The sequence below is a fragment of the Brassica oleracea genome, chromosome C9 (assembly GCF_000695525.1).
Source record: "Brassica oleracea var. oleracea cultivar TO1000 chromosome C9, BOL, whole genome shotgun sequence".
In the NCBI taxonomy this organism is placed as follows: domain Eukaryota; kingdom Viridiplantae; phylum Streptophyta; class Magnoliopsida; order Brassicales; family Brassicaceae; genus Brassica; species Brassica oleracea.
The window spans coordinates 17,656,951-17,665,732 of NC_027756.1; positions in this window are offsets into that span (position 1 = coordinate 17,656,951).

The window sequence follows — 8,782 nt, forward strand, 5'->3', positions numbered from 1 at the left end:
TTTTTTTTTTTTTTTTTTTTTTTTTGTGTTTTCCACTTGACCATTTTGTTAGGATTTGGCGCAATCGAATGCATATTAATTAGTTTTGAACGCATATTATAATATTCATTTGAAAATAATAATTTAATTAAAACATATATATATATATATATATATATATATATATATCATTATTATATGCACTATTTCGAAAAAAAAAATCAGCATATAAAGAAAACTAAATAGAAAAAATGAGAAAAAGAGGAAAAAGGGAGAAAAAAATTATTTATCGAAAAAAATTGGGAAATATCAGAGGTTCATTTAACTCCTATATTCAATGTTTAATTATGTAATTTTTTTATTAAAATTTATATTAAAATATCTATTTACTAATACATTATTGAAATCCAGACGAAAATATTTACTAGAATGAATTGTTTTAGACATTTTACTTTGTTATTAATTAGTATTACATACTAGTATATTTTCAAGGACTTTGGTACAATGAATTCATAGTATAAAATATTAAATAATCAAATAGAAAATATCCTTCAAATATTTTTTTTTAGTTTCTACAGCTTGCATATTATACATTTTAAAAATGTATTTAGTTATACTATAGAAAGATTTTTGTTTAAAATAATTTATATGTCCATATTGTGTTTAAAAAATACTTTAGATTATATTATTTTAGTATATTGCAGAATTTTTATAATTAAGTAAATACATTGTTCGGTTTAAATAATTTAGCCCTATTGTTTTAGTATATTTTATAAATAGAGCATCTATCATATTATTTTATTATATTTTTGCTGCTATGATATTAAATTTTTGATTTTTTTTTTGTTATTAACTTAAATTTTCAAAATATTATACCACTTTTATTTTACAACATGTTTTTTTTTGTATTGCATTTCAGAAAACATTATATTTTAGCTTCTACGATTTTGTCTTTTGTAAAATTTGGAATACTAGTTTGAAATATTTAATTTTTAAATTATAAATTTGGTCAAGAGAAATTTTAGAAATTTTCACAACTATTTTTGAGCTTGGAAAATTATATGACTTTTTATTTTATTTTTGTTACTAAACTAATACATTATTTTATTTTAAAAAACTGAAATTTTAGGTAATATTTTAATTATATTTTCAAAATATTTTATTATAACTAAAAATAAACATTAAATTTATAGTTAAAATTGTTTCTCATTGGTATCTTTAGTGAATTATTAAAATTTCAAAGTTTTCAAATAACATATTTTGTAAATAAGACTTAAACTAAGGGTTAGTTATATACTATTATGTGTTGTCTATAATTAGCCCTGAGACGGATCCGGATATCCGGGAAATTTAGGATATCCGGATCTGGATCCGGATCCGTCGGATCCGCGGATTTAATATCCGGATCCGGATTCGTGGTTTCCGGATTTCCGTCTCGATATTCTAATATCCGCGGATATCCGGATCCGGATCCGGATCCGTCAAAATAATTAAAAATAATTTTTTTAACAAAAAATACTATTTTTAATATAATACATAAATTAAATATTTATAAATATATTTATATATGTTTATAATATTGTAAAAACTAAAATATAATATTATAAGATTAATTCATGTATAAATATTAATATATCAAATATTAATAAAATTTAAAAATTTTAATGTATTTTAAAAATACGGATCCGGATATCCGAACCTAAAAATTAAGATATCCGGATCCGGATTCGGTTTGCACGGATCCAAGATTTTACTATCCGGATTCGGATCCGGGCACCCCGAATATCCTATTTTCGGAGCGGATCCTGAGCGGATCTCGGATCGAATCCGGATCTCGGATAATAAGTCTCATGCCTATCTATAATCATATTTTGATAATATATTGTTGTGATTTTTAAAATAAATAATAGATAATATATAGATATAGATATAAAAGTTTAACATTTGTTAACAATTTTATTTTTGGTACTAAAATTCCGTATAATTTATGAATTTTAATCTTTTTAAATGCTGATTGATACTTTATTTATTTAAATGAAAGTAATTTTAATAATATTAATTTAGAAATTTTATATAATTTTTATATTTAATTCATATGTTACTTCTATTTTAATATAATATATAATTATAAATTTCTAAACATAGAATTTTTAATTTTTGTTTTATTGTAAAATTTTATTTCAAATTATTTTATAATAACATTATATTAATAATTACTAAATTAATGAATGCATTAATTTAGAAAAATATTTAAATTTTTAGTAAGATTTGCTAAATAGATTTTGCTATAAATAAAATGAAAATGAAAATTTACAGTTAAAATTAATTTATTAGTAATATCTTTATAATTATTAATATTTTTATATATGTTATATTTTTAATAGATTAATGTATATAATCGAATATATATAATTAATAAAATGGAGTTAGTATGACATTTTATGGTAAATAAAATTTGTACTTACTTTTTTAATAGAGAAGAAGATTTGATCAACCGGTAGCAGTGGCGGATGTAGATGGACAAAGGGTAGGGCAGTTGCCCACCATGGTTTTTAAAATTTCAGTGTATTTTTTCAAATTTTTGACGAATACCTCTGTTGACATTGTTGATAAATTATATCTATGCCCCGGATCGAAGTAACTTCTAGATCCGCCAGTGACTGGTAGAACTAATTAATGAGTACAATTGCTATTGGATAATTTATTTAAAATTTTAAAATATATTTATAATATTATTTTAACTAATGAAATGTGTATATAATTATGCTTATAATATATTAATATACTAGTCGGAATAATTTTTACAAAAAAAAAAACTTATCTTGCTGCGCATATCTCTCTACACCATACTTCTACGTTTTTGATTTTTATTGGTTTATGTGAAAATAATTTGCGGGCATTCTCTAACGGACAAACACCAACATTATTCTTTTGTAATATCCATGACATATAGAACGTTACAAATGCTATATAATTAAATATTTACTCTGTCTTTTTCAACGAGACGCACACGCATACATATGTATTCAGGGGTGATGCACGTATAATAGATCTCCGACTTTGATTGGTGAAGGAAAAATGAGTACAAATAAAACATTAGTTTTTAGGGTTCAAAATCACTATCCCCTAGACTATATCTGAGAAATAATTTTGCCACATGTACTCTTTACAATCAATTTCACAAAACAAATATGATATGACTACTGAAATTGATAACATGATTTTCGGAAAAATATGACACAGATAATTTCATTTAATGTTGATTTATATTTTTGGCAAATTTATTAGAATATGGTAATAATTCATATATTACATTTAATATTGATATTTTTTATTGGTAAACTTTTTTTAAATATGGTAATAGCTCATACACCATCTATAAAATAAATATATTCATATATAACGTTTCAAATTTGGAAATATTATTATTTTTGTATAATTATGCAATTTGTATTGCTAAAGCTTTCAAAATTTTTTATAAAATTTAAATATCTAATCTTAAGAACATTAGTTTCTTATATATCTACAAATTTTATAAATATTGTTTAGGCTAAATTTTTGATAATTATACAATTTTATATCATTTTATTAGTTTTATACAAACTGATTTAATATATATCAAATCTATATTAAATATTAGTAAGAAAATAGTAAAATCTATAATATTTAATAAAATTTATTTTTAAATATAAGTTAGATTTAAAAAATTTCTTACTGCACATGGTGCAAGAAAACACCTAGTAATAAATATACGTTATGTGATAAGATTAAAGTGGAGATCTAACAATAAATAAAAGGAAGATATCATCAATGGGGAAGGGGACCACGTCGGATTAATAATTCAGACCAATCATAGAGTTGTATTGTGCCATGTCATCTATTCCTCACACGTCAAAAAATAGTTCGATTACATTGACTTCATCTTCCTCCTTTTCCTCGAAGAAACCCAACCGTTTCACCTCTTCTCCTCTGTGACGTTAAAATTAGGTCTGAGCGTTCGGGTACCCGTTGGCGTTCGGGTCGGGTTTTTCGGATTTCAGTTCTTTTTTATAACATTTCCTAAGTCACATTCTAGTAAATTTGCAAGTACAGGTCGGATTCGGATATAACACATTGGGTTCAGATCGGTTTTGTATCACATCATAGAACCCATAAAGTAATCATATATCATTCGGATTTGGGTTATATCAGATCGGTTCATATATACCCGAAATAAAATCTAAAATTTAAAAGTAAAACATAAGAAATATATATATATATATATATATATATATATATATAATTAAGTATTTAAGGTAGTTATTTAAATTTTAAATACTTATTGTTAGATAACATATCAAAATAAATATGAAATTGAATATTTGAAGTATATATTCATGTTTCATATAATTATATTGTATATTATTTTGGACATTCGGATCGGTTTCTTCGGATATTTTTTTGGATTTTTTGGTTTTTTCGGTTTTTCGGGTTACCCGTTCGGATTCGGTTGACAACACTTTGGGTTCGGATATGTTTTGTACCACCTTACAAGACCCATTCGGATATTTTTTACATTTTGGGCCGGATACGGATCGGGTTTTTCGGTTTGGGTTTGGTTCGGATTTCGGGTTACAGATATTATGTCCAGGCCTAGTTAAAATTGGAATTTTTTACATCAAGAGTCACTTTATCACTTTTCAATTACATTCAATGCCACAATGCACTTGCAAGACACTTTCTCATGGGACCTACAGAGAGAATATACATATTTGCCCTTAATGAGAAGAAAATGAGATCTTTCTTACACAAGAGGAAAGATAAAATGTGTTTCTTTATTATTATTTAGTCTATTTTTAATATTTTGTTTTCGGTTATTTTTAAATTAAAAATACATATAGCAAATTTTGTTGATATAATAAATTATATTTTTTTATTCTCTATAATTTGATATCCACTTTGATATATCTTTTTGTTATATTTTAAAATCTATACTTGTACACGTATTCAATGATTGTGTTATGGATGAGTGATGTGTGGATGTTTGAAAAACATGGATAACTACATGTAGAATATAAGCATGGAACAACACATGTGGATGGGTGTGGGAAAATAAGCGTGGACGGGTAAACATGGACGGCTATTTGTGGACGAGTAAAATTATGATGAAAATTCAAAATTCAGCATACTATATATCTCATGGTGGAGGACTGTGACGAGCTCGAGCCACCGCAACTTCACCAAGCTCATCCACGACAATGTTGAGCTCGGAATCCATGGTGTGGCTCACCGGAAAGAGGAGCTGACTCGTTTTGACCGGGAGTTTTGGAGGAGGAGATGACTGCATCGAATGTCTATTAATGACAAAGTTGTCCACAATTTATTGCTGGCCCACAACAAAGTGTCTCACATGTAGGAAGTGGCTCTGAGTGTAAAGAAAAGTCAAAAAGTGGCCTAGAGAGTAATCACCTCTTAAAATTGTGACTTATAAAGCTTTATCATTTAGTGCAATCACTATATAATCTACCTCTTCACATCCAATTTTTCCGAGGAGAAGAAGAACTACGACGTAGAATCTATATTTCCCCGGTCATGTCAATGTCATCAACTCTGGATCAAGGTGGCTCTCATCTCTCCCCCTCTAAATTTGTTTTATAATATATACAAGCTCTCTGTGTATTTGGTTATTAGGTTTTTTGGTCAAAACCAAATTAAGTTGTAGTTTAAAGATTGATTGGATCTGATATTGTATTTTTTTGGGGGGTGTTTCTATTTATTTTGAATCGACTGATGATTGAACCTGTCGAGTTGATTTTTGGGTTTGTATTTCCAGCACTAAATCTCTGTCGTCGACCAAACACTGACCATGAAGAAATCAGCAAACTCTCATCTTCAAAAGCCAAGGATAACAGAAAGTCATCATCCAACTTCCCAGACTTCTGCAACTGGTCTCGATGAGCTCCAAACTACGTGTTTATCCTAATCGTTAAGTTCACATTCTTTGGGTTCTTGATCTTCCATTACATCAGATTCATCACCGTTAAATCCTTCGAGATTTTCTAACAGCGAGATGGCTTCACCAAAATGGAACTGAGGTGAAACACAGTCTGGAAAGTCAAATTCCTATTGGCGCCACCTTCATCACCATCGATATCCAAAGAAGCCAGTGCCGTCCTAATGTAAGTTGTAACCCGGTTTTACCTTCCTCTCTGGTTTTAATGTAGAAACTAAATACTTAGGCCATGTTTGTTTCTCTATCCGGATGAGCCATTTGGATGAAGATGAGAGTTTTGTTTGTTTAGGCACTAAAAGTACAACTCATCCAGATGGATCATCCGAATGACTTTCAGAAATTTAGGCTTAATTTTAAAGTCCATCCAGCTGAACCAATTTGGATCATTTGAATGGAGATGGTTCATTCAAAATGGTATAATGTCTATTATGCCCTTAATATAATTCACAAATTACAAACCTAAACATAATATCATTTTGTCACATACGAAAACTGACAAAACCACAAAAACGCGTTTTCCCGCGAAAACCTAAAAACTAATTTTTCACGTCAAAACCCCCAAAACGCATTTTTCCGCCCAAATTGGAAAAACGTGTTTTTACGCCAAATTTGCAAAAACGTGTTTTCATGCGAAAATCACAAAAACATGTTTTCACGCCAAAACCCCAAAACGTATTTTCCGCTAAAACAAAAACACGTTTTCCCGCCAAAATCGCAAAAAGTGTTTTCCCGCCATAACCTGTTTTCCCACCATAACGTATTTTCCCGCAAAAATTGCAAAAAACGCGTTTTCACGCCAAAACCCCAAAAACATGTTTTCTCGCAAAAATCGCAAAACGCGTTTTCCCGTCAAAATTGCAAAATATCGTTTTTCCGTCAAAATGAAAAATCTTCTTTTCACGCCAAAACCGAAATTTTTGGTTTACCTGCCAAAACAAAAAAAACGTGTTTTCCCACCAAAACCGAAAATCTCATTTTCCCGCAAAAACTGCAAAATGTGTTTTTCCAACAAAATCGTAAAATCTCATTTTCCGGCCAAAATCGAAAAAAATTTGTTTTCCCGCCAAAACTGCAAAAACGCATTTTTCCGTCAAAATCGCAATTTTCCGGCCAAAATCGAAAAAATCCATTTTCCCGTCAAAACCGAAAATCTCGTTTTTCCGCCAAACCGCAAAAACGCGTTTTCTCGCCAAAATCACAAAATCTTGTTTTCCGGCCAAAATCGAAAAAAACCCGTTTTTCCGCCAAAACCGAAAATCTCGTTTTCCCGCCAAAACGCTTTTTCCCGCCTAAATCGCAAAATCTCATTTTCTGGCCAAAATCGAAAAGTGCGTTTTTCCGCTAAAACAAAAAAAATCTTGTTTCCCCCCCCCCCAAACCGTAAAAAAACTCGTTAATTTTGAAATAATTCCTATGTAAATATATTAGATTAAATAATTAAATATAATATAGTTAAAATTAATATCAAATATATGATTAAATCAATACAAGGGTGTTTTGGTAATTTGTTTACTAAACTTATTTAGATGGAAATGAAAATAAAGAAACAAACATAAGATTCATTTAGATGATTCATCTAGATGAGCTATTTTGATGGACAAACAAACAATCACAAAAATCTGAATGGATCATCTAAATAGATTATACAAATGAATCATCTAGATGGAGATGACAAATGGTGAAACAAACAGCCCCTTAATTGATAAAAAAAAAACTATATACTTGATTTCTGTAGACTTTGATAGTGATTAAGTTGAGGCTTGAGGCGTATTGATGGCACAACGACCAGATTGTTCTCCTTCATATGATAGTTTAGTCGGATCCTGTAACACACTTTTGAGTATAACCATTTACAAGTACCTACTGCTAAATCCACGAAAGTCTTCTGTCTCCACGGAAAGGTCTCCCATCGTCATGTATTATAACAATCAAGGTTTGTGTCTACTCACTTCATATTCATTATTTTACCTGCTCAAAATAGTTCCTTCGATTCTTTTTGCGTGATTCATTGATGTTAGCTTAATTCTTAAAAAACAGCAAAATCATAGCATTGTTTTTCATCCACATAATCACCTTTCTATTTAATTAGGGAGTTAGGCATGGATATAAGATCAGAACGATTGTTGGTTTTGAAGCATAACCCGTGTTCCGATCATGTCAGAGCTCCACTGATACCACCCATGAACATAGTCAGAATCAAGTACAGTTTCGTCTACCGTGAGATCAATATTAGCCCTCATAAGAATATTGATTCTGTGTGTGTAAATTTGAATATTTTTTCTTGATTGGACGCAGTGGAGTAATTTTTAGAGTTTTAATATATTAGTTTGAGCTAAATGTTGTAATTAGAGAGATTTAGAGACTGAATGTTTCTATATTTTATTAATGAACAATAGAGGTTCCTTATATAAAGATTACAAAATATAGGAAAAAAGAAATTATCCAAAACCTAATACAACATAAAATAGGAAAAGATTTAAAACAGAAAAGGAAAACGTTATAAGTCTAAGACGGTCTAAACCGACCGTCTCTCTCTCCTCGGACGACCGCCTCTCTCTCTCCTCCTTTGGCCACGGCTTGGGCCTTGTCTTGGTCATTGGTTATGGGTCATCCACTTAATGATTTATAACACTCCCCCTTGGATGCCATGACCATACAGGATTCGTAGTACGCTTCATGTTGCCTCATTAAAACCTTATCAGGAAAACCCAGTGGGACAAAACCATGATGAAGGAAAAAGAGTACAACACGCACTACTCCCCCTGATGTGAACCTCACTGTAGGTTCTACATTCTACGCATCTTGGTGCGT